The sequence below is a fragment of the Pleurodeles waltl genome, chromosome 1_2, assembly GCF_031143425.1.
Source record: "Pleurodeles waltl isolate 20211129_DDA chromosome 1_2, aPleWal1.hap1.20221129, whole genome shotgun sequence".
Taxonomy (NCBI): domain Eukaryota; kingdom Metazoa; phylum Chordata; class Amphibia; order Caudata; family Salamandridae; genus Pleurodeles; species Pleurodeles waltl.
This window is the reverse complement of record NC_090437.1, coordinates 154,408,872-154,431,918: the sequence shown is the minus strand read 5'-3', so window position 1 is coordinate 154,431,918 and position 23,047 is coordinate 154,408,872. Positions and strand designations below refer to the sequence as shown.

General features: G+C 41.8%; 1 protein-coding gene across 3 annotated transcripts in view; it reads left to right on the top strand.

The window, feature by feature from the left end:
- Positions 1-23,047, top strand: part of SDAD1 (SDA1 domain containing 1) — a 412,284-nt gene that overhangs the window by 143,597 nt on the left and 245,640 nt on the right. The gene's annotated exons all lie outside the window — the stretch shown is intronic.

Here is a 23,047-nt window from a genome sequence, read left to right as displayed (position 1 = left end):
GGGTCACAGGAGTGAGTTAGTTACATTGCTCACAAGGAACCACTCACAAAAGAGAAGGTGAAAAGGCTAGAAATAGGTTTCTACTATTCATAACAACCATTTGCAGCTATTTTAGAATTTCCAAAGAATTCTGGGAGTACTTCTGGAAAGTTAGAATATCATAGTCTTGACGCTCTAACATACATAACACTTATCCATGTAGGGTTTACACTAATTATATGAATGTAGCAAAATATTTTGTGTTGTAGAGCAAACCATTTCTATAGTCATCCTGTAAATATGACTGTTTAGTTTCCCATTCCCACCCTAGAATTACCATCACTTTTTATTTGACAGACACACAATCAATCAATCTTTCTTTATTTCGGCTGTAAGCCATAAAAGTAGACAAAACAAAACATAACATGATTAAGAAACATAGCACTTTAAGATTTTTAAAAATGTGTAGATAATATTGTTTTTAAACATTTTTGTTTTTACAAAATCTCAAGACATATAAAAATATTAGATCGTTAGAATTTGGGTTCAATCAATTAAAATTTATCAGACTAATTAATTATAATCTAAAACCAAATTATTAAAAGCACGTAATTATCAAAGTTTTAGTTCATGTCTCCTATATTTTTTACAAAACCCTCGCCGCTGGAGGACCAATTTTTCATTTATCTCTTTTTTTTTTTTAAGACCCCTAAATAAAGTTATGGTCACAAATTTATAAAACATGCAAATCATCATTATTCTTTAACTAAAAGTCCAGACCATTAAGGCTATAGCTTCATCCAATTGAGAACTGATATATTAAATGAATATGGTCTAAAACCAATGTGTTGGGATTACACATTTATAATAGTTCTTTTGTTCTTATTGACCATGCACTTCGTAGGTATCCCACCACAGAGAAAACTATTTTATCACTTGTATCAGTTGTTAGGAGTCGTAATGCCGTATTCCATTCCCTTATTCCAATTTCCCTACATAAGGGAGCAATCCACTTTTTCCTGGGTACCAGATATCTAGGGCAGAAAAACATAAAGTGCGCAAGTGACTCTTTTGTCTTTTGACAGTGATGGCAGTATATTGAATTGCAGTCCTCCGATCTCCATTGCGCTGTAAATGACTTAAGCGGAAGAGTCCCTAGTCTAAACTTAATAAATAGTGTTTTGGTATATGGAGGATTTACATTATCCATGTAAGCCTCAAACTTGGGACTGCATTTGTGGTCTAAGAAGTGCAAAGTCAGACTGCCATGGTTTTTTAACCAAGTTTGGGTCAAAATGTTCTCCCAGTAGCACTTTTTTACACGTTCCTTTATTTCCTTTACCAAATTGTGGGGAGCACTCCACACCTCCTCCATTTTGAGAAATTTACACGTGTCTCTGATGTATCTAAACCAAGGGATCTTTAGTACACTGTTATTTGCGAGAAATTCATCTAGTGCTGCATGGAGAGTATGCCGGTCCTCTGAGGTCCAAAGATTAATCCAATACATTAGGGGTCTTAGTGCAATTTCATTGTGTATTTCATTTAGGGCTAAATCAAATCTGAGCGGAGTGAGAGGGGTGCTCATCGTCAACTTTAGGAAGTTTCGAATAAACCGGTTTTCTACAGTGGTCAGACATCTAGAATTAGTATGGCCCCAAAGCTCGGCACCATAAGTTGAGGCCGCTACTGCCACTGCTTTATAAACGGTGATGGCAGGTGTTATCTCCCCCTCATAGGTATTAGCTATTTTTTTGGCTATCACTATAGCCCTTTGCCTAAGTATTGTCAGACTCTTCTTGATCTGTGCCGACCAACGTTGGTCGTCGCTTAGCCTGATCCCCAAGTAGTCAAATTGTCTGACTCTCTCCACTAATTGGCCTGCTATCGTCATTTTTCCCCTAAATAATTTGTGTGGGTTAAAGGCCATAAACTTAGATTTTGTTAGATTAATTTCAAGTCCTCTGTTGGAGCAAAAATTATAAAAGGTATCCAGTTCGTTTTGCAAACCCATAGGTGTTCTTGAAATTAATAAGGTGTCATCGGCAAACATTAAAATAGGGACCGGGGTTCCAGTTAGTCTAGGGGCATCATGATTACAGTGTAGCAATTGGTCCACAGCACCATTTATATAAAGATTAAATAGTGTTGGTGCCAAGATGCAACCCTGCCTAACCCCTCTATTGACGGGTATGGCTTCCGTTAGGTCACCACTATCTGACCAACGAACATGGGCATAAGTCCCTTCATGGAGGTATCTAATCAGTCTTAGTAGTTCGCTATTGGGGTGATAACTCTCCATAACTTCCCATAGTGTATCCCTAGGGACCGTGTCAAAAGCAGCTTTTAAATCGATAAAAGCTACATACAATTGGCTTTTATTGAGTGACAGGTATTTCCAGCAAAGGAGGTTGAACCTAAATGCCTGGTCTATTGTACTCACTCCTCTTCTGAAGCCTCCCTGGAATTCGGAGAGAATTTGGGAATCCTCTATCCATGTCTGTAGTCTGTTAAGCACTTGCTTAGCGAAGATTTTTTGACTAACATCAATAAGGCTGATAGGCCTATAAATGTCAGGTTGATCCCTTGGCCCTTTCTTATAGATAGGGACTATGACTGCTCCTTGCCATGTGATAGGGAGTCCTCCCCCCCTCAATATCTCGTTACTAAGTGCATTTAGATACAATGACCACGTTGTCAGACGAGAAAGATATAGATCTCCTGGGATGCCATCAAGACCAGGGGCCTTTCCCTTGCGTGTAGATTTGAGAGCCTCTGTTGTTTCTTTTAAGGAAAATAGGTCCAGATCAAATTTGGGTGGTGTTATACTCCCCCACGTTAAGATATTGCCAACAGAATCATTAGGTTTTAGTAGGGGTGTAATAGTACTGTTGATATGTGGTTTCCTATATATATTTGAAAAGTGCGTCATCTAAATTTCTGGCTGGATAACAGGGTAGCTTCCCATTTCTTGGGGGCTACTCTTATCTGACACTAGCTTCCAGAATAGGTTAAGATCCTTCTCCTGGAGCGCCACAACCATCTTATTCCAATTCCTATTCGTCCATTCTTTTTTTGCATTTTTAAGTGTGTCTTTGTATACAGACCTATTCTTCCTTATATCATGTCAGTTAGGGATTCCCAGAGGGCGTCATTTACTAAAACATAGTCCAGATGACTAGTGTATACGCCTCTCCTATATATTTAGGTGACGCCGGGTTATCTGATCTGGTATTCCCATTGACTATTCTTAATCCCTTTATTTTTATTAGGTCTTCCAATAGTTCTGATACTCCTCCTTCTTTCTTAGATGTAATTTGCACCGGCCCTGATCTATCCCATGAATCTGTGAGCTGGGTTCCCTCTTGCTGATTACCATCGCTGCAATTCAATTGCATATTGAAGTCACCCGCGGCCATTATACCCCGCCCATTAGGTAGGCAGTTAAAAAAATCTACTATTGAACTCATCTGAATGGTCTGGGTCCTTTGAGTGCCAGGTCTGATATATAAATTTACAATTATTATATTAACTGGACCTTTAACGGTACTGATTTCAATCGCAACAGCTAGTAGATCCCTCGTAGGGGATACTATCTCTTTGACTTTTGGGAACAGGTCGTGTTTTAACCAAATTATCAGGCCGCCTGAAGCCCTACCTGATGGCGATGGTAACGCCGCCTTCTGAAAGGTCCAGTAGCCTTCTCTATTTACTACAGATGACGCCAATGTCTCCTGCAGTAAAATAATGTGATATTGATCTATAAATCTGCACCAGTCTGGATTATCTATTTTCTGAGTCAGGCCTGCCACATTCCAGGATAGGATCTTGATCGGTAAGTCATGGTCTTGCCCATTTTCTGGTAGATTTTCCCTATTCTCATATATACAAATTATTTCTTGCTGGGGCTTCTCCTTTGGCGAGCCACTGGAATATATTTTGGGCTCTGCTCCCAGAATATTAGATAGGTCATTTTTTGTGTTATAGGAGTCAGGCTGGGTTATGCCATCATTCCCAACTTCAGCGGCTGAAGCTTCAGCGGCAAAGGCTTCACGTCAATCTATGTCAGAGATATGGCTTTGCTTTCGATCCCTACTCTGCGGGCAAGGATACTGGGCCATTATAGTGTTGTTTCTCTCTTGTGGGAACCGGTTTAGTTGGGGAAGTTTGTGGACAAATGTCATTTGGGAAAAGGTACCCGGTCTCATTCTTTCCTCAAGTGCCAAAAGACCCTTAGCTAGATTCTGACTCATCAATTTTATCCCTATGAGATCTGATGTTGAGCCTATTTGTGTGAGTCTCTGTGCGATGACTATATCATCCCTTATAATGGATCTACATTTCTTTGTCTTTCTTATCCAATGTATAACTTTGTTTTTAAGAGAATCCCCTTGCTCAATTTGATCTTTACTTAACTTGGGGACGTTTGTTATATAAATATCATAAATATTATGTCTAGGCTGACTTTGGAAGTTATTTCCCAAGGGGTGTTTGGGGCTTTTATCTAGATGTCCTTCTCTGTACATCTTCCAATTGTTCCCTGTATCCAAGGGTGGGTTATAGTTATTACGAACACGCGCTACAGGAGGTGCGTTATTGCCCCCCTGGGTAGTCTGTGTTACCATTTCGACCCTTTGGCCCCTACACCTTTGTGGGATAGATGTTTCCGAACTATGGCAGAATATTAGGATCTGATTTTTGTGGTGTCTTCCTTATATCCCCAATTACTGCAGATATGCTATCCAGCTTCTCATATATCATATGGGTAAAAGATGTAAGATGTTCTCTAAGACCTAAAATTTCATCTCTTAGCTGCGCTAACTGAAAGTCAGCTAAATGGTCTTCCTGAGTGGGTATGGCTGGAACTGGCTCCTCAATTTCCCTTGAGATAGTTCTCTCTAATTCAGCTGGTGATGGTAAAACAAGGGTTAAGAAGCGATTATTGCAGTTTGGCAGGGGGGGTGCGTCATCTTGCTGGTTAGACAGATTTAATTTAGGGCTCTCTGTTGGATTCTTTAGAATTTCTAGCTTCCTAAGTTCTGTGCTGGTGCCTTGAAGTATAGATCTCTGCGAGTCTCTGTGCACAGGGGCGAAGAAAGATTTTATGACATTGGAGGAGGAGGGAGCATCTTTTCTACAAGATTTTGAAGGTTTGGTGGCTAGCAAACTCTTCACTTCCTCTATAAGGTCATCGATTTGGGTGAGCGTACAATTTTCGGCCGCGTGTCGGGGTGCTCTTTTTGCCCTTCCCTGCTCAATAGGATTGCTGGTAGCTTTTCTTTTCACCATCTTGATAAGCTATTAACCTCAAGGACGTTATAGCTAAAGCGCGAAGGGGAAGTTATGAATACCTTGAATAATATATTCCAGAAACCGATAGGCCCTAATTGAAAGGTAGTGCGATATAGGTAAGGTTGTTTATACTTAAATAAACCCAGGCGCACTACTTTTAAGGGGCATCACATTTGAGCCTACCTAGTTCAAAACATTAGGGGGGTTGCCCTGCCCTGGCTCTTCCTGGCAATGACGGGCAAGGACGGGCCCGCCCTTGGCCCGGGCTTCGCCCGGGCACCGCCCGTGCGCGTCCCGCGCAGCGGGAGCGCGTCAGTGTTTTTAAAGGGCTCCTTGCCCTGACGTGTGGCGGCTGGCCCCTCCTCCTTCTCCACAAAGCGCTACCCGCGGCAGCGGGAGCGCGTCAGTGTTTTTAAAGGGCTCCTTGCCCTGACGTGTGGCGGCTGGCCCCTCCTCCTTCTCCACAAAGCGCTACCCGCGGGAGCGCGTCAGTGTTTTTAAAGGGCTCCTTGCCCTGACGTGTGGCGGCTGGCCCCTCCTCCTTCTCCACAAAGCGCTACATTTGCATGTGTTACCTGGGTTGAAAACTACCTACAAATTGTTGGGGAAAGCTCAGAAACGTGAGTCTGTCACTGTTTAACAACTTTTACTGCTAAACACACCACGCTATATGCACTAGCTGTCCCATGCAATTAAACATCAATAGAGAGATTGTATGAAACTTTGGAATCTGCAGACATTCAGCCATCCTGGTGGAATTTATATATGGTAGGATCATAAATTAGAGGAGCTGCCAGTATACAGAGGTACATCTTACAGCAAAGGTTATCTAATTTCTTCCCCGCCTTCATGGACTAGCCCACTAGTGGTTGCATCTATTGTTTCACACTACTGGCGGTAAGTTTTATACATTACACTATATATATTACAGGCTAAATGATATTGTTTTCCTACTCACATGTCTTTCCTATTTACCAACATGTTTAACTACCTGTGAGTAAGTAATTCATTTTATCCTTGCCACTGGGTGTACACCTCTTCTGATAACCCCTACACGGTAAGGATCAGTAATTTGTTCCCCTTATTGCTGGCCTATGTGTTTTGTATCTATTGGAACCAAACACTGTGAGCTTTCATTACCATCACTCCCAATCTCCTATACACTTCTTTTTTATAGGATGTCCCAATACCACCTAGTCCTGGTGAAACCCTACTATTAGCAGAAAGGGTTGAAATGTTGTTGACACAGTATAAAGAAACAACAAAATGCCTTATTTATTTAATAGGCACAGACGCGCTTGACCTATAGATTAATAATAATAGGTTGATTTGTTGTCAACACACAGTTAATCTTTTCACTGATTTTATTGTATGTTGTGTTTTTTTGTTTTACTCACTTGGGATATATTGCACTTTAGTTAACATTTGTGTATTTTTGTTAAAAAATGCCAAAAATCAGTAAACTTTGACTTGTTGTTTAAAAGAAGGGATGATCGTATTATTTACTTTGTATATTATGAACCGTAATTCATAGTGGCAATTCGTATCAATGAGCATCACTGCTTTTTCACAATAGTGGTTTCTCCAGTGTTGATTCTTTAATATATTCACATGCTTGAATCTTCCTTGTCATCATGGTGAGAGTTCCACAGTAATGATCACAAGTAGTACATAGGTAAGCTTTGAAAGCAATATTAAAAACCAAGTGACATTGTTAATCAATTCACAAGAGTGCAGCTCCCTGAGCACTCTTTCCCCTGCAGGGCCACCATACCTCAGATTTCTAACTGAACATAGGATATGAGGGAGTCTCCTGAGCTCAGCTTAGTTCTACAGTGCATCCTGTCAACGTTTAACTTCAGAGATTTAGATTTTTGTTTTTCAAGCAGCAGTTAGTTAACTACTGAACTGTGTTTTGCTGTTTGAGCATCATGTCAGAGGGGTCTAAGAATAGGCTTTTTAGGTCATGTAAATCTTGTGGAAAACCAAGATAATTCTCAGAAGACCCACATCAATAATGCCTGTACTATTTATATCCTCTACTTACGCAGAAGGGATGTAAACATTGCAGCAGTGTTTTTGGCAAAACACTTAAAAGACAGAGAGGAAAGGTTGCTTGTATGACTTCAAAAGAAAAAAGCCACAAGAGATAACTGCATCTGGTGAAGAATGCCAGGGCCCATCTTTGACCACCAGAAAAGGCAAACATGAGGGGTATAACTCATATGGAGGGACTTCTAGAAAGGTTAAATATAATAAAAAAAATCAGCAGACACTCATAAACCACTTAAATAGGGTGATCCAGTCTCCCATTCCTCTCAAAAAGGACCTGAAAAGACTTCTGGGCCAGCTACTCCTTTTAAGGTGTCGTTGTCGTCTTCTCAGAAAACAATATTGACGACAGTCCCGCTGTCGAACAGTTGGCTGCTAACTGTTGTCAGTTGATTATGTCTTCGGACAAGGTCATGAATACAGCGATCACATTGACCACCGCCGAAGCCATCCTCAAGCATTGTACTGTTGACATCGAAAATGCCTACAGTGCAGACTGTTGGTGCAACCAAACACAAAACCCCTTTGTCGACAGTACCGTAGGTGAGCTCCTCGACAGTACCATTCAACAGTCTCGTTGATGGTGCAGGCAACCTCAATTTTGATTGCTTATCTGGTCATTCCTCTGACCATCCAACCACACCAGACTTCCACAAGAAATGTTTCAAAGCTTTCACGTGTGCACCTGCTGGAATTAGAGGACTCAGAAGATGATTATGGCCGGCATATAGTCTCACGAAGCTGCAAGTGAAGTGCTAGTAGGATGATGAGGATGAGAATGATCAAATTAAAGAGTCATCCTCATACTATGAAGGTGATTTCTCTTTTCAGAGTAGATGGAAATGGAAGTCTCGTTATTATGGATCTTTTCAACAGCATTATTGTAAGAAGGAGGCATTTGAAGAGCAACCCCTGTTTACAGAAGATACCATCAGAATGGCAATCACATTAGTGACCAATCTTTATCACATGCTTGACGATTATTATAAAAAGTTTGACTGAAGCAAATGTTCCTGCAGTAACAATTCCACAGACTACCCTGGCGCATTGTGATACTTAGGTGCCTCCAGGGTGCAACAAATGCCGGAAAAAAAACCCCAACAAGTTATCAGCCACCCTTGGATACTCAAAAGTTGCTTCCGATCACGATTCAAGATGATTATGTGGAAAGTGATGGTAAGGCCCAACCTGAAGAGGACAAGTTCTCTCAGGATCAGTCCGTCTTGGGTCAAGAATGGGATGATTCTGTAGACACCCCCAGCCCCTTCCCTGGGGTATCTGGGTGCAGTGGTGTTGGACGAGTCGGGTGCATTGCGCACTGCACAGCTGGAGAAGGGGGGGGGGACCTAAAACAGGCTTCAGAGGGGTACTTGGGGGCAAGTCTAGGGGACCCCAACAGGGGAGCCAGTTGGTGGAGGCCCTGGGAGCAAGGGAACACAGTCCTTTGTGGATCGGGGCTGTGGAGCCCAGATGCAGCAGGTTTTGGTCGTATGGTGCTCCTGCATCAAGGAACCCACAATTGTTTAGTGGACCTGCAGAGAGGGAACAAAAACAGGACAGCTGGTCCACTCAGTGATGGCTTCTGCGATGCTGATGTCTCTCGTCGACTGGTCTCTGGTCGCAGGGTTGGAGTCCGTTCTGAACTCAAACAAGCTTGGGTTGCTGCAAGGGGTTGGGTACCCCAGGTATTGGTGCAGGACGGCTCCAGTAGGTCTTGGTGTCTTCTCACTTGGTGGGGAGATGGGTTGGTGGAGCCTGGTGACGTTCTCCTGGGTGGCTGCTGCGTCGGTGGACCCGTTGGTCAGCAGAACAGCAAACCGGATGTTGCAGTTGCTGCCTGCAGTTTGCAGGGAAGTGGCTCCTCTACTTTAAGGGAGATGTTGTCAGCTTGGAGAAGTGCTGGAGGCTCTCCAAGACAACGGCTGCAGGACGAGTCGGGTTGTCAGGAAAGGAGCAGGTAAGCAGGCAAGATTTTGTGCCAAAGTCTACTAGCAATACACAGTTCTCGCTTATTTGGCTCTTCTTGGTCTTTCTTCTTTTGTTAGATAAATCTATTCTTCTGGTGTCGGGGACCACCTAAATACTGAATTTAGGGGCATTTAGGGAAGTCTAGGGTAGTAGCTAATGGGCTACTTATCTTTGGTGTGATTACACCCACTATATGACCACTTCCTGTGGGAAGTGGGAATAACCCTGTCCCAGAGTTCCTAGTTCCACCAAAAACAAGATGGTGGAACCCTTGTTTCATGGAACACATCGGTCTTGCCCACTTAGGGGTGTGACTAGCCTGGTAGTGCACTTCGCCAACCTGCATAGCTAATTTCCCAAAGTTATAGAAGATTGAAAACCCACTTTGTATCCAACTGTAAGATTCCAGATTTGTGATTTATGATAGTTTGTAATGTAGAATTAATCCATTAGGCCAGAATGGTGAATGCAAGGTTATTTATTGATGCCCATTTTAAATAAAGATCGCAGACATTTGAACAGAGAGCCCAAAGTCATTTATTGATGTCCATTTCAAGCAAAGATCGTAGACATTTGAACAGAGAGCCGACACGTGTTTCGCCCCCTTTGGTGGGTCTACCTGTGGCTTTTTGAATGCTGCAACATATGTATAATAAGGGGTCAATATTTGAGGAGGCTGTTGAAGGGCAAGAGGGTTTGTTTCATGCATGTTCTTTGGTGTGATATAGAAAGGAAAAGTACCATGAAATACCCAGTTAGTCTGGTGCAAATATTAGAGAGGGAGAGATAATGGAGGGCACCACCCTGTGAAAAAGAGTATAGACGAAATCCAAAAGGAAAAGAAGAATGAAAAAAGGAAAACATAGTGACCAGATTTCCAACCGATACTGTTGCTGAACTGGGTATGACGAGGTATACATTTGATTAGTAATTCTCTTTACTAATTATGAGTGAATCATGCATGTATAGATGTGCTATTAATTAGTTGGGCTGATGCTGGCATGGGATAGTTAGTAGCATTACTTCATGAAAGTGCATTATTACAGGATGAATTTGTTATTTTTGTGATTCCAGTAGGTGAAAAAGTAAGACAACTCATACCTAATAAACGTCATCAGAGTAAGTCCGTTGTTTGGAACACGTATTAGTTGGTCAGTATATTCAGTCTGTTTAAAAATTATAGTATGACATATAGTATCAATAATGGTTATGTGGGACTCATCTTATTGCAGTTAAATATGTCATTAAATGGTAATAGCATGGTCATATGTTTGTCTATTCATGAGCATAAAATATTGTGATAAAGAGCAAGTGGAACTGTTGTGCACATTTGTAAAGGAATTTCAGAGGTGGGGACGTCTACATAAACGAGAAATATTAAGAAAAGTCAATTGCCCAAGAGAGAGAGGTGACATGTCTATATATACAAGAAGATTAAAGTAAAATAAGCAAACTGCAGCTATGTAATAAACGGACATGTTATTCTGTCCGTGTGAACAAAATGGGCGATTACAAGTTGGTAGCCCTTTGTAGTCAGGCCGTTTACCAGTCTGAGGGATAGAGGATGTCGTATGCCATCCAGCCATGTACTGGGCTAAATCCCACGCTGCGCTATGGCATTTCAAACCAGCACCATATTTGTTTAGATCCGGGCTGGTTGTCCTTCTTTTGTTGTTATAGCTCCGAGAAACAGTCGTATTAGAGGACGTAACCGCGGCCATATTTAAAAGGCACTTATGTAAGAGGGATAAACAATTCTGGCTGGCGAAGCATTGTAACTGCCAGTGGTGGCTGAAATACCCTGTAATATTTCAAGATGCCACTCTTAAGTTTTGACATTAAACCCCAGTGTTCTAATCATCAACATTTTGGGATGCATGTCTGTGCTAGGATAGCCCCTGTTATAGGGAAAGTCCGATTTTTATTGTTAATATTAATATTATTAACACCCGGAGGTTTAACTGTGTGCGATAAGGCTTCTCCTAACTTGTATGGCTTTTACGATATAATGTGCCTCCATATAACACAAATTCGGGGAGTTTAAGACTAACAGGAATTCCATTGCATCCTGGTATGTTCTTATATTACGTTAATTAAAAAGCGGTTTGAGGTAGAAGGTTCTAAGATGTCCATAGAATTTACAAAATAAAACAAAATGCAATGTACCTTGTTTGCTAACTCCATCAAAGGGGCTTTTAACTGTCTCTTGCGGGCAATACCTGGTTTGGGGAAATGCTACTAGGTGGTGCGCAATACCCAGTCTTAGTCTGGTTAAAACAAACCGGTGCTGCATGTTGGTGACTATAGAGAGATACCCATGGCTACTTGCATCCAATGAGAAGGACATGTAACTGCCAACAGTGATTTTAGTAGATTCAATTGACTTTCTATCGGTCGCCTTTTATTGCATAAATGTGTCCTTAATACAGTTTTTAGATAATGACAGTACATCCTCTGGATTAGGTTTTATAGATCTATTAAAAACTGATTTAAAAGAGGAATCAATAAAATCTAGCCATGGTATACACATGGCATTATCCAATTTCATGCAGTCTAAAATGAGTTCTTTAGTAAAAGCAGTGGCTTCCTTAGACCATATGCTGTGCCATAAAAGCAAAGGTCTCACCTGTAGCACACCTTGCAAATATTGTAAACCCATCTCTTGATGTGTAATCCAGTTAGAGGCTGAGGTGGGTACAGATAACATACCTTTTAGAAAACAGTTCTCCTCTAGCTTTAGGGGGGCGCTTCTTGTATATCCCCACACCTGCACTGTACGCTACCGTGGAAACCACTCTAGCCTTGTAAATGTACAGCATAGTGCCTATGGGACGACTCCCTAGTTTACTGTCAAATCTAAATATAGCTCCTGAATTTCTTCTTAGCTTGTTCCTACCTGAACAGACCAGCTGATCCCATTGCCCATTACTGGAGAACAATACACCCAGGTAATTAAAGCAATTGACAGAACTAATTTCCAAATTCTGAATGTGAAAACACCTACATTTCTTTACTTTCTTGCCACATGCCATAGTAAATGTTTTAGATTTATTAATTATCATACCCCTTGATGACATGAACTGTTCAAAGCCGCACATTAACTTCTGGAGCCCCATGGGTGTTCTGGAAATCAGGACAACATCATCCGCATAAAGTAGTGCAGGCACAGGGCGTCCGGCCATGTACGGGGGATCGGCCTGTAGTCCCTGCAAATGTTTATCTACCCCAGTAATAAATAGGGAGAACACAGGGCAAGGACGCACCCTTCTTGAATACCTCTTCCTATCTTGAAAGAGGTGGTGCTTTCTTCCAGTTGACCAAAGCGAACTTTGCATGTCAAATCTCTAAATAGGAGAGCCAAAGAATTGATGATATACCTTGGGGCGCCCATGTCTAATAGTGTAGGACATAGAAGGGCATGTTCCACTAGGTCGAAGGCGCTACTGAGGTCTGCAAAACATAGATATAGAGCAAATTTTTTTGCCATGTTGTACTTCCCTATTATTAAGTCTAAATTAACACATTGCTCTATATTACCTAATTCTTTCCTAAAACCAAACTGTACAGGGGTCAGGATGTTATTTTCCAGGACCCAATTGTTTAATCTTACCAGAATGATTCTACTGAATGTTTTCAGGGAAGAATCCAACAATGATATTGGGCAATAATTTTTAGGGTCGGCCTTATCTCCCTTCTTGTATATCGGTATGATAATGGAGGTGTACCAAGACATCGGAATAACCACAGATACGGCCAAATTGAATAGTCTGGTCAGAATTGGTACCCAAAAATTGGTGTTAGGTTTGTAGATGTCCACTGGTACCCCGTCAGATCCTGGGACCTTACCCTCAGCACTGGTTAAGATGGCCGAATAAACCTCATCCATAGTAATCTGTGGATAGTTGGGGGGGGGGGGGGGGGGGCCTGCTCGAACTGCCGAACTAGATCTACTGTCCAGCCCCTTCCTTAAAGACTTCTGAATAGTGGGCCACCCATGTTTCACAAGCTACACTAGATCCCAGATTTGGTGGTGCCCATCCTGAGAGGAAGGGGGCATTAATTGTTTCCCAAAACAATTTAACGTTTCCGTCACCAGGGCTAGTTTAAACCATGCCTCTTCCCTTAGTTCTTTCTTCCCTTGCTCCTGAGCCTTCTTATATTCTTCTCGGAGTGACTTAATTACCACTAAGCCTCTTGGTGTTGTCTGAAGGGCTAATTTGAGATTTCCCCTAGCTTTGGTGCAGGCATGGTTAAACCAGCTTTTAATATACTTAGGCCACCTATGTTGAGGGTTATGGTTCAGGAGCCCCTGTATACACCTTAGTAGCCATGGTGCTTCAATATCCTCCTGTAAGCAATAACCAATTTCTTGCGAGCAGCCACGTATGACATTCTGCAGAAAGTCAACAGGCTCAATATCTTCCCATTTCCATCTCACCCCATTGATTCTATGGACCTCAACCTGATTAGGGGTAGTATAAAACATGACCCTTGACCCCCAAAAAGTAGTTGGGAGAATGATCGGATCATGATCACTAAGTAGGGTCAACCCCGTATAGGGTGTATCACAGCTGTTTTGTGCAAAGGATGACACAATAATATGGTCTATAACTTTGAGTTAGAATTATCTCACCATTATCTCCTGGCTTACATTCCATAAGTGTTAAATCAAATATGGATAACATCAGTTTAAGGGCCTTCCCATACTCATTGTGGCAAAAATGGTAAAACCCTGCCCCATCAGGGATGGTAAACCCACAGGACCCATATAGGGTCCGGAAGCAAGGCTGGATATTAAAATCCCTGGCCCCAAATATAATGGAATTAGAGCAGTTAGGGCGTAAAAACTTGTGTAAACTTTGGTCCACGGTGTGGACAACCCTACAGCGGGTAGAGTCAGAAATGTTATTATAATAATTAATTAGGACCACATCAGCCATATTCTTATACTTCAGCCACAACAATTGGAAGCAGGCGGACTCCAGATAAGTCTTTTTGACCACTACAGGGAGTTTATTAGAGACAAGCACCAGGAGTCCCCCTTAGCCCTCCCAGATTGTGATGGTTTAGCTGGCAGGAAGTGTAAAGTAAATCTGTGCACATAGACTGGTGAAACACGCCATGTTTCTTGGATGCAAACCACATCTCAATTTTACCACATAAACCCTGTACATTCCATGTTGCAAAATAGTGGTGCCCATCATTGTTGCCAACAAACACCTGAGTCCCCGAATCCTCCTTTCCGAGGGTGACTGCTTTTTTAGCTACTTCTATCGGTTCCCCATCCCCGTTGTTGATAGTATCCACAGAGTCCATACCATCAGTGCCCTGTTGTACTAAGAGTGCCTTGTTGGGGCTCATGATCATCTTACGTTTGACAGTTCCACAGTACTAGACCTCGTCGTCTCTCAGTCTACAAGACCCTTGTAAGGCAGTCAGTCATTATCTGCCAGTGAGCTTAATGCCTGATATTTATTACTTGGAAGTAACGGGGAGGTAAAATGCAAATTATCAATACGTTCGGAGCCTGGATGTGCAGAGATAATCCATGACTGCCTATGATGCGGGTGTCTGTGTCCTGGCTGTATTGGTTGCAAGTGTCTATAGAACACACCCAGTGGGAGCAATTCTGGGATGTTACTATCTTGGGGGCGAGAAGAAGCCCTGGACAGGATATCCCTCACCAGCCGAGGACTTCTAAAATTGATAATTATACAATCACCCCCACAGTCTTTTACTAGGGGGCCCACCCAACCTACTCTCCGAGTTAGATTTATCTGGTGGGCATAGACCATTTAGAATAAATTGTTCTGCACTAGCCAATGCATAACCGTATTCTTCAAGGTCCCCTGGTGTTCACTCTGATCAGGCCGTAGAGGGGGAACATTGGCCATAATAATGACATAAGGGCACCACTCTGGTGATAGATTAACAGTAGGCAGTTCTTCTCTCATATGTCGGAGGGCAGACCCGATCTTCTCGGGGTTCAGGGTGAACCGTTCAGATGTTTCAGGAATTTGTATAGATCGTAGGCCATCTGAAACAAGCCCCGGTCGTCTCTTCTTAGTGACTGTATGCCGCCCACTAGGTTGGTCTATTTTTTGGGCCTTTCTTACTTGCGCTTGTATAGGGGCCCTATATCCAGCGCTCAATACAGTTCCTGTCAGATCTGTTGTGTCTGTGCCCTGTGATATATTTGTAGGACCTATCTCTTTATGGGTAGTATTCTGTGCCACAGAAATCTGGGGGTTTGAGGACACCATTGGCAGATTTCAGACCTATACTTGTTAAAAGTTATCAAAAACGTCCAGCTAGGTGACTGGAAATATCTCTAAAAAGTCAATAAATATATGAGAATGAAATGCATAAAGGAGAATAAGACACAAAACCAAGAGAGCAGGCCCAGCCCAGCCTCTGTCGGCCGCTGATAGGCGCAGACGGTCCCGCTTTTGGCCCGGGCACGCACCCGGGCATTCCGCGCAGCGGAAGCACAAGTCTCGATTAAAGTGTCTTGGGCCCGGCAGAGCATCGTGGGTGGCCTCCTCCCTCAGGTCTCCTGGGAGGTGTGGTTTGGCCCAGCCTTCCTCCCCGTGTCAAGAGCAGAGTGATGCGCACAGTGGAAGCACGAGTCTCGATTAAAGTGCCTTGGGCATGGCAGAACGTCGTGGGCGGCCTCAGGTCTCCTGGAAGGTGTGGTTCAGCCCAGCCTTCCTACCCCCGTGTCAAGAGCAGAGTGATATCAATTCTAACGTATTCAGATGAACAAACAGAAAATGGCAGGCGGAAAAGACAATGAGTATACATTAAGGAAGCCACTAATATGTCTAGATCCATCAAGTCTTTAGAGGAGCCAATAATGCCATTCTGTGCATCTTTGTTGAAACCACGTCAAACTTTGTCAAAGCGGATAATAAAAGTACTTTCACATTGTTGTAGTTTTAATTCGAGGTCCCCACCCCAAGGATGTTGTTTGAGTGTTTATATACTACAGAATTTGAAAGTTTGTGTGGAGGGGTGACATTTAACGAAATGTTCAACCAATGGAAGTCTCACATCATCCTTTTGTATGTTTCGATAATGCTCCTGTATTCCTAATTTCAGTCCTCTAGTTGTGCTGCCTATATAAGCTTCATTGCAAGGGCAGGTGATAAGATAGACTGGATTGGTGCTCTCACAGTTAATAAAGTCACGTATAGCGAAATGTTGTTCATTGATAGTAATCTCTTTAGATTTAGATAAACCCAGTTTACAGACTGAGCAATTAGTACAAGTGTGGAAGCCAGTGGTTTGTTTCAAAAAGTGTTTGACGGTTTCCTTTTTTGGAAAAATGGGGAACGTATTTTGACTCTAAGATTTGGTGCTCTTTTGAAGCCCATTTGTGGAACTGCTTGAATACTCTGTGCGATTGAGGGATTTTTTGTGAGTAAGTACCAATGTTTATGAAGCAGTTTGCGGATATGTTGCTGGCCATTTTGGAATTCAGTGATGAAACGGAGAGGTGTCTGGTTGGTGGTAGATTTTCTCTTGTCCAAGATATTGTTGCGGTCAATTTTGGCAAAGCGCTCTTTGGTATGGTTCAGTCCAGAGGTGTTGTACCCTCTTCTGGATAGACGCTCTGAAATTTCTGAAGCTGCTGTCTCATAGTCTTCTATGTTGCTGCACTTACGTCTGGCCCGTCGATATTCACCCGCTGTAATGTTACGTATTGTACTTTGTGGATGGCAACGAGTTGCATGAAGGAAAGATTTGGCATCTGTTGTTTTTCTGTGGAACCAGGTGTGCAACTGGTTCTGGTCTATATAGAGTGTGAGATCCAAATATTCAAGTGATTTCCTCGAAATTTGATAGGTCACTTCAATACCCCACTTGTTGGGTGTGAGAGTACGTAAGAATTGTTGAAGGAGGGATTCTTGGCCTTGCCAGATAAGGAGAATATTGTCAGTAAATCGACCCCAGAAGATCAGGTGTTGTGAGAAGTCCTCCGTATTTAAATTCCAGAGCCAGTGTCTTTCTACTTCACCCATCAGGTTGCAGGTGTACGGTGGAGCAAAGCGGACTCCCATTGCGGTCCCTTGTTGCTGAGGGTAGTAATTGCCTTTGAAAAGAAAGCAGTTGTTTTCGAGACAGAAGGACAGCATAGCAATGATTATTTAATTTCTTTCAAGAAGGTGTACTGATCTTGTGGATAGACCTCTCTGGACTGCTTCGATACCGTCTTGATGTTTGATTGAAGTGTAAAGGCTGACCACATCTATGGTTGAAAGTATATAATCTGGTTACTAGTCAATATTTTGAAGTTTCTAGGGTATGTTCTTTGTATTCTTAATGTAGGAGGGTAGCAAGCCGTGACGAACATACCACCATAACATGAATTGAGACACAGTTTCCAATTTATTTTAGAATATCTTCCACACTTAATGTTATTCAATGCTTACTTTGGGAAAATGATAGACATGTCATCGCTGAAATTCCTTTACAAATGTGTACAACAGATCTGCATGCTCTTTATCACAATAATTATGCTCATGAATAGACAATTAATAGCACACCTATACATGCATGATTCACCCATAATTAGTAAATAGAATTACTAATCAACTGTATACCTCATTATACCCAATTCACCGACAATATAGGTTGGAAATCTGGTCACAACCGTTTTCATTGTTTCATTCTTCTTTTCCTTTTGGATTTCGTCTATACTCTTTTTCACAGGATGGTGCCCTCAATTATCTCTCCCTCTCTTATACTTGCACTGGACTCACTGGGCATTCCATGGTACTTTTCCTTTCTATATCACACCAAAGAACATGCATGAAACAAACCCTCTTGCCCTTCAATAGCTTCCTCCAATACTAACCCCTTATCGTGTATATCTTGCAGCCTTGAAAAAGCCCCAGGTAGAGTCACCAAAGGGGGCAAAACACCTGTCTGCTCTCTGGCTCTTTGTTCAAATGTCTACGATCTTTGCTTGAAATGGACATCAATAAATCACCTTGGATTCACCATCCTGACCTAATGGATTAATTCTACATTACAAATTATCATAAATCACAAATCTGGAATCTTACACTTAGATACAAAGTGAGTTTTCGAACTTCTACAACTTCAAGACTTTGATTTGTGGCAAAATTGGTCCATGCCACATCTGATAACCCACAAATGTGTAGGAAAGGGCATTCTAAAGGAAGAGAGATTTGGGCCATAGAACTTCGATCTCTTGTATAGCTAATTTCCAGCCTGTCCTGGTGCCAAAAGGGCCTCGGGTGGCATCTGCCAGGTCTGGGGGAAGCTGTGGTCGCATATTAAAGGCACCGGGGTCTTTGAAGTCCCGGGCCTTAGTATGCAGATTCACTAGCCATCCTGCTGGAGGAGGTGATAACACTTTCCTCTGGAGAGGGTTTCTGGCCTCTGAGCGCTGGATCTCATCTCCAGAGTGTCATATAGGTCTATGGTGGCAGTCTTGTTGATACCAGTCAGCCAGCACATTAGAGGACTTGTTGGTTATAGGGGGCACCTCTGAGGTGCCCTGTGGGTGCATGTCATAATAAATCATCTGGCATGAGTCTGGATTTATTAAGACATGTTTGATACTAAACACGATAGGTTTTAGGGAAGCCATTATGTAGCTGGGTAACTCCTGTTGACCGGTGCCAAATACATACCTTACTATGGCTTCCCTGTTCACTTGCAATGTCTAAGTACTTCAATTAGACATCACAGAACCGTATCTGCTCCTGCAGATATGTCTTCACATCAGATATAATGCACACTGTCTTAGGGCTCTAAGGCCTGCTGTAGGGGTCACTTACATATATTTAGATGCAGTAACTCAGGCATGGCACACAATTTGTGTGCAATGTTGCCTTTTTACTCAAAGCTTGCACCATGACATACAGTCTGCAATGGTAGGCTGTGTGCAATTTGTAGGGGATGCCTCTTAGGGTGGCGCAATACATGCTGCAGCCCTTACGGACCCTCTCTAGAACCCAGGCTCTCGGTACCAGGGGTAGTATTTACTAGGGACATACAGAGGTACTAGTGTGTGTCAATTGTCAATTGTATACAATTAGACCGTTAATCTTGTTTTAGGGAAAGAGTACTGGCACTGGGGACCTGTTTAGCAGGAACTCAGTGTATCTCAGTCGAAACACCTCAGACCCAGTGAAAGTGGTGGTGACCATGTCCAGAAGGGGCACTTTCCTACATCATGTATCCGATTTCCTTGGTAAGTAAACTTAAACCCTTACAGTACTGGCTCATAGGGTAGTCTAACGAGGAGCTAGCATCTTGTAGGCTACCACTTATGGATATCTTGCTATCGAAAATCTATTTGAATATCCCCTGGTTAGTGTTTGTCCAGAGACTTTCATACAAACTTGATCTTGCTGTCCTTTGGGAATCTCCTGCTGATGCTGCTTTAGTGTCTAGATCAGTGATTACAGGAAAAATAAACTCTCTCTTATGGGATGAGCAATTACTTAAATTGCATATCGGACAGCTTGAACAACAGATTTTTAGATCACAAAGTTGTTCCATCTTTTGAACCATTTCTTGACAAGATCATGCGCTCCTTAGGTAAACAGTTGTATATTAAGTTTAGATATGACCTTTTACCAATTAACAGTTTGTTCATTTGCTGGACTGAGAAATACTGTCATCACGTTATGTCTGTCATGTAGCCTTGAGACAGAAACTCGGCACAATTTCCTCTTTTTCTGCAATGCTTATATAACTCCTTATAAGAAGTGCATTAAACTGGGTTGTCCCCTTTTAGGGATTAGACAGTATGAAAATGCACTGATAATATTGAGATCTGATACGAATGAAATGATTTATATTAGTGTAGCGCATTTTTCATCTTCTGCCAGGTCATATGTAAGAAAATGTTCCATTGTTGCCTATTCTTTTTAATGTTACTGATATCTACAGGGAGGGCAAATGAGTATTTTGACCACATCATCCTCTTTATGCATGTTGTCTTACTCCAAGCTGTATAGGCTCGAAAGCCTACTACCAATTAAGCATATTAGGTGATGTGCATCTCTGTAATGAGAATGGGTGTGGTCTAATGACATCAACACCCTATATCAGGTGTGCATAATTATTAGGCAACTTCCTTTCCTTTGGCAAAATGGGTCAAAAGAAGGACTTGACAGGCTCAGAAAAGTCAAAAATAGTGAGATATCTTGCAGAGGGATGCAGCACTCTTAAAATTGCAAAGCTTCTGAAGCGTGATCATCGAACAATCAAGCGTTTCATTCAAAATAGTCAACAGGGTCGCAAGAAGCTTGTGGAAAAACCAAGGCGCAAAATAACTGCCCATGAACTGAGAAAAGTCAAGCGTGCAGCTGCCACGATGCCACTTGCCACCAGTTTGGCCATATTTCAGAGCTGCAACATCACTGGAGTGCCCAAAAGCACAGGGTGTGCAATACTCAGAGACATGGCCAAGGTAAGAAAGGCTGAAAGACGACCACCACTGAACAAGACACACAAGCTGAAACGTCAAGACTGGGTCAAGAAATATCTCAAGACTGATTTTTCTAATGTTTTATGGACTGATGAAATGAGAGTGAGTCTTGATGGGCCAGATGGATGGGCCCGTGGCTGGATTGGTAAAGGGCAGAGAGCTCCAGTCCGACTCAGACGCCAGCAAGGTGGAGGTGGAGTACTGGTTTGGGCTGGTATCATCAAAGATGAGCTTGTGGGGCCTTTTCGGGTTGAGGATGGAGTCAAGCTCAACTCCCAGTCCTACTGCCAGTTCCTGGAAGACACCTTCTTCAAGCAGTGGTACAGGAAGAAGTCTGCATCCTTCAAGAAAAACATGATTTTCATGCAGGGCAATGCTCCATCACACGCGTCCAAGTACTCCACAGCGTGGCTGGCAAGAAAGGGTATAAAAGAAGGAAATCTAATGACATGGCCTCCTTGTTCACCTGATCTGAACCCCATTGAGAACCTGTGGTCCATCATCAAATGTGAGATTTACAAGGAGGGAAAACAGTACACCTCTCTGAACAGTGTCTGGGAGGCTGTGGTTGCTGCTGCACGCATTGTTGATGGTGAACAGATCAAAACACTGACAGAATCCATGGATGGCAGGCTTTTGAGTGTCCTTGCAAAGAAAGGTGGCTATATTGGTCACTGATTTGTTTTTGTTTTGTTTTTGAATGTCAGAAATGTATATTTGTGAATGTTGAGATGTTATTTTGGTTTCACTGGTAATAATAAATAATTGAAATGGGTATATATATTTTTTTTGTTAAGTTGCCTAATAATTATGCACAGTAATAGTCACCTGCACACACAGATATCCCCCTAACATAGCTAAAACTAAAAACAAACTAAAAACTACTTCCAAAAATATTCAGCTTTGATATTAATGAGTTTTTTGGGTTCATTGAGAACATGGTTGTTGTTCAATAATAAAATGAATCCTCAAAAATACAACTTGCCTAATAATTCTGCACTCCCTGTAGTTGTGTTTTTTTTTTTTTTTTAATTCACAGTTAATTATTTATTCTTCTGGCACTTTATAATTATTTATGTGCAATGTTATTATTGTTTCTTTGATGTCTTTTAAAGGACTTATTTTTGTGATTTTAAGACAATAGTTTTTTTTATCTTCATCATCATCACAAGGGCTAATTTTTGCTCAGTGTACTAGCAATACTTTTAGATGTCTTTTTGATGTAATATTTATGCTACCAATGCTCCCTTTTTATTCTGCTTCTATAGATTAATGTTTAAGTGACTGGATTGTTATGATTTTATACTTATTGATTTATGTATTTATTTAAGGATTTTTTAATCCAAAATAAACAAATAGATTTATTTTTTGAGGTTACCTTTGCACTGGCTGCACTGCTTTGTCTCCCGATTCATCAGCGGATTAGACAAAAATTTACAAGCTCAGTCAATAATGTTTCCTATAGTCTCTCACACACTTTTGCAAGCATTTTAAATTGCATTATCCTTTGTCTTTGTAAAGTTTGAAATCAGCTATATAATTCCTACTGTGCATTGACAAGTTTGAATATATCCAAATTGACGGCTCAGCCTTTTTGGTTGTTGTGGCCATTCTCTCATGTGCTAAAAGTTTGGCTGCTTGCTTATGTTCTTCACAGTTAATGTTTTTTTTCCTCCAGAAGCTAAACTACACTGCAAAGATTTCTTTGCATGACTGGATGGTTCTTACATATACTCATCAATCCAAATGCATACGCATTCTTGTCCAAGAATGATTTCTCTGTTCAAACTTAGGAGCATGTGCTAAGTTTAGCTTCATTGCATCGTCATCTTCTTGTTAACCCAGTTCCAAGAGTTGGAGACAGGATTTGGCTGGATTGAAGAGGAAAGAGATTGAAATGGCCTGTGCCACCTTTGGTACTGCAGGCTTAGTAGTAGTGGCAGTATTATCAATGCTCGCCCACCACCTCCAGATTTACTGTGTCCATAGTGACCTATCAATCAGACTGTCTGTGATTCTCAGTAAGGTATTTCAATGCACAGAATTAATCAGATGCAGAAGAGTGGGCTTTATTCTGGTTTTGGCTATTTTAATTTGCCATAGCACATGTTTTTGGTGTGGTAGCAAAACAGAAGTGGTTACGAAGTGTTGCTCATTTATGGAGCTCAGTGTAATGGACTGAGGGGACAAGTGTAATTTTATGGCATTGCTGCTGTATCACTTAAGTAACCAAAAAGTAATTATTGCTTTATCTAATTGGATTCCCATAGATAGTAAACTGCC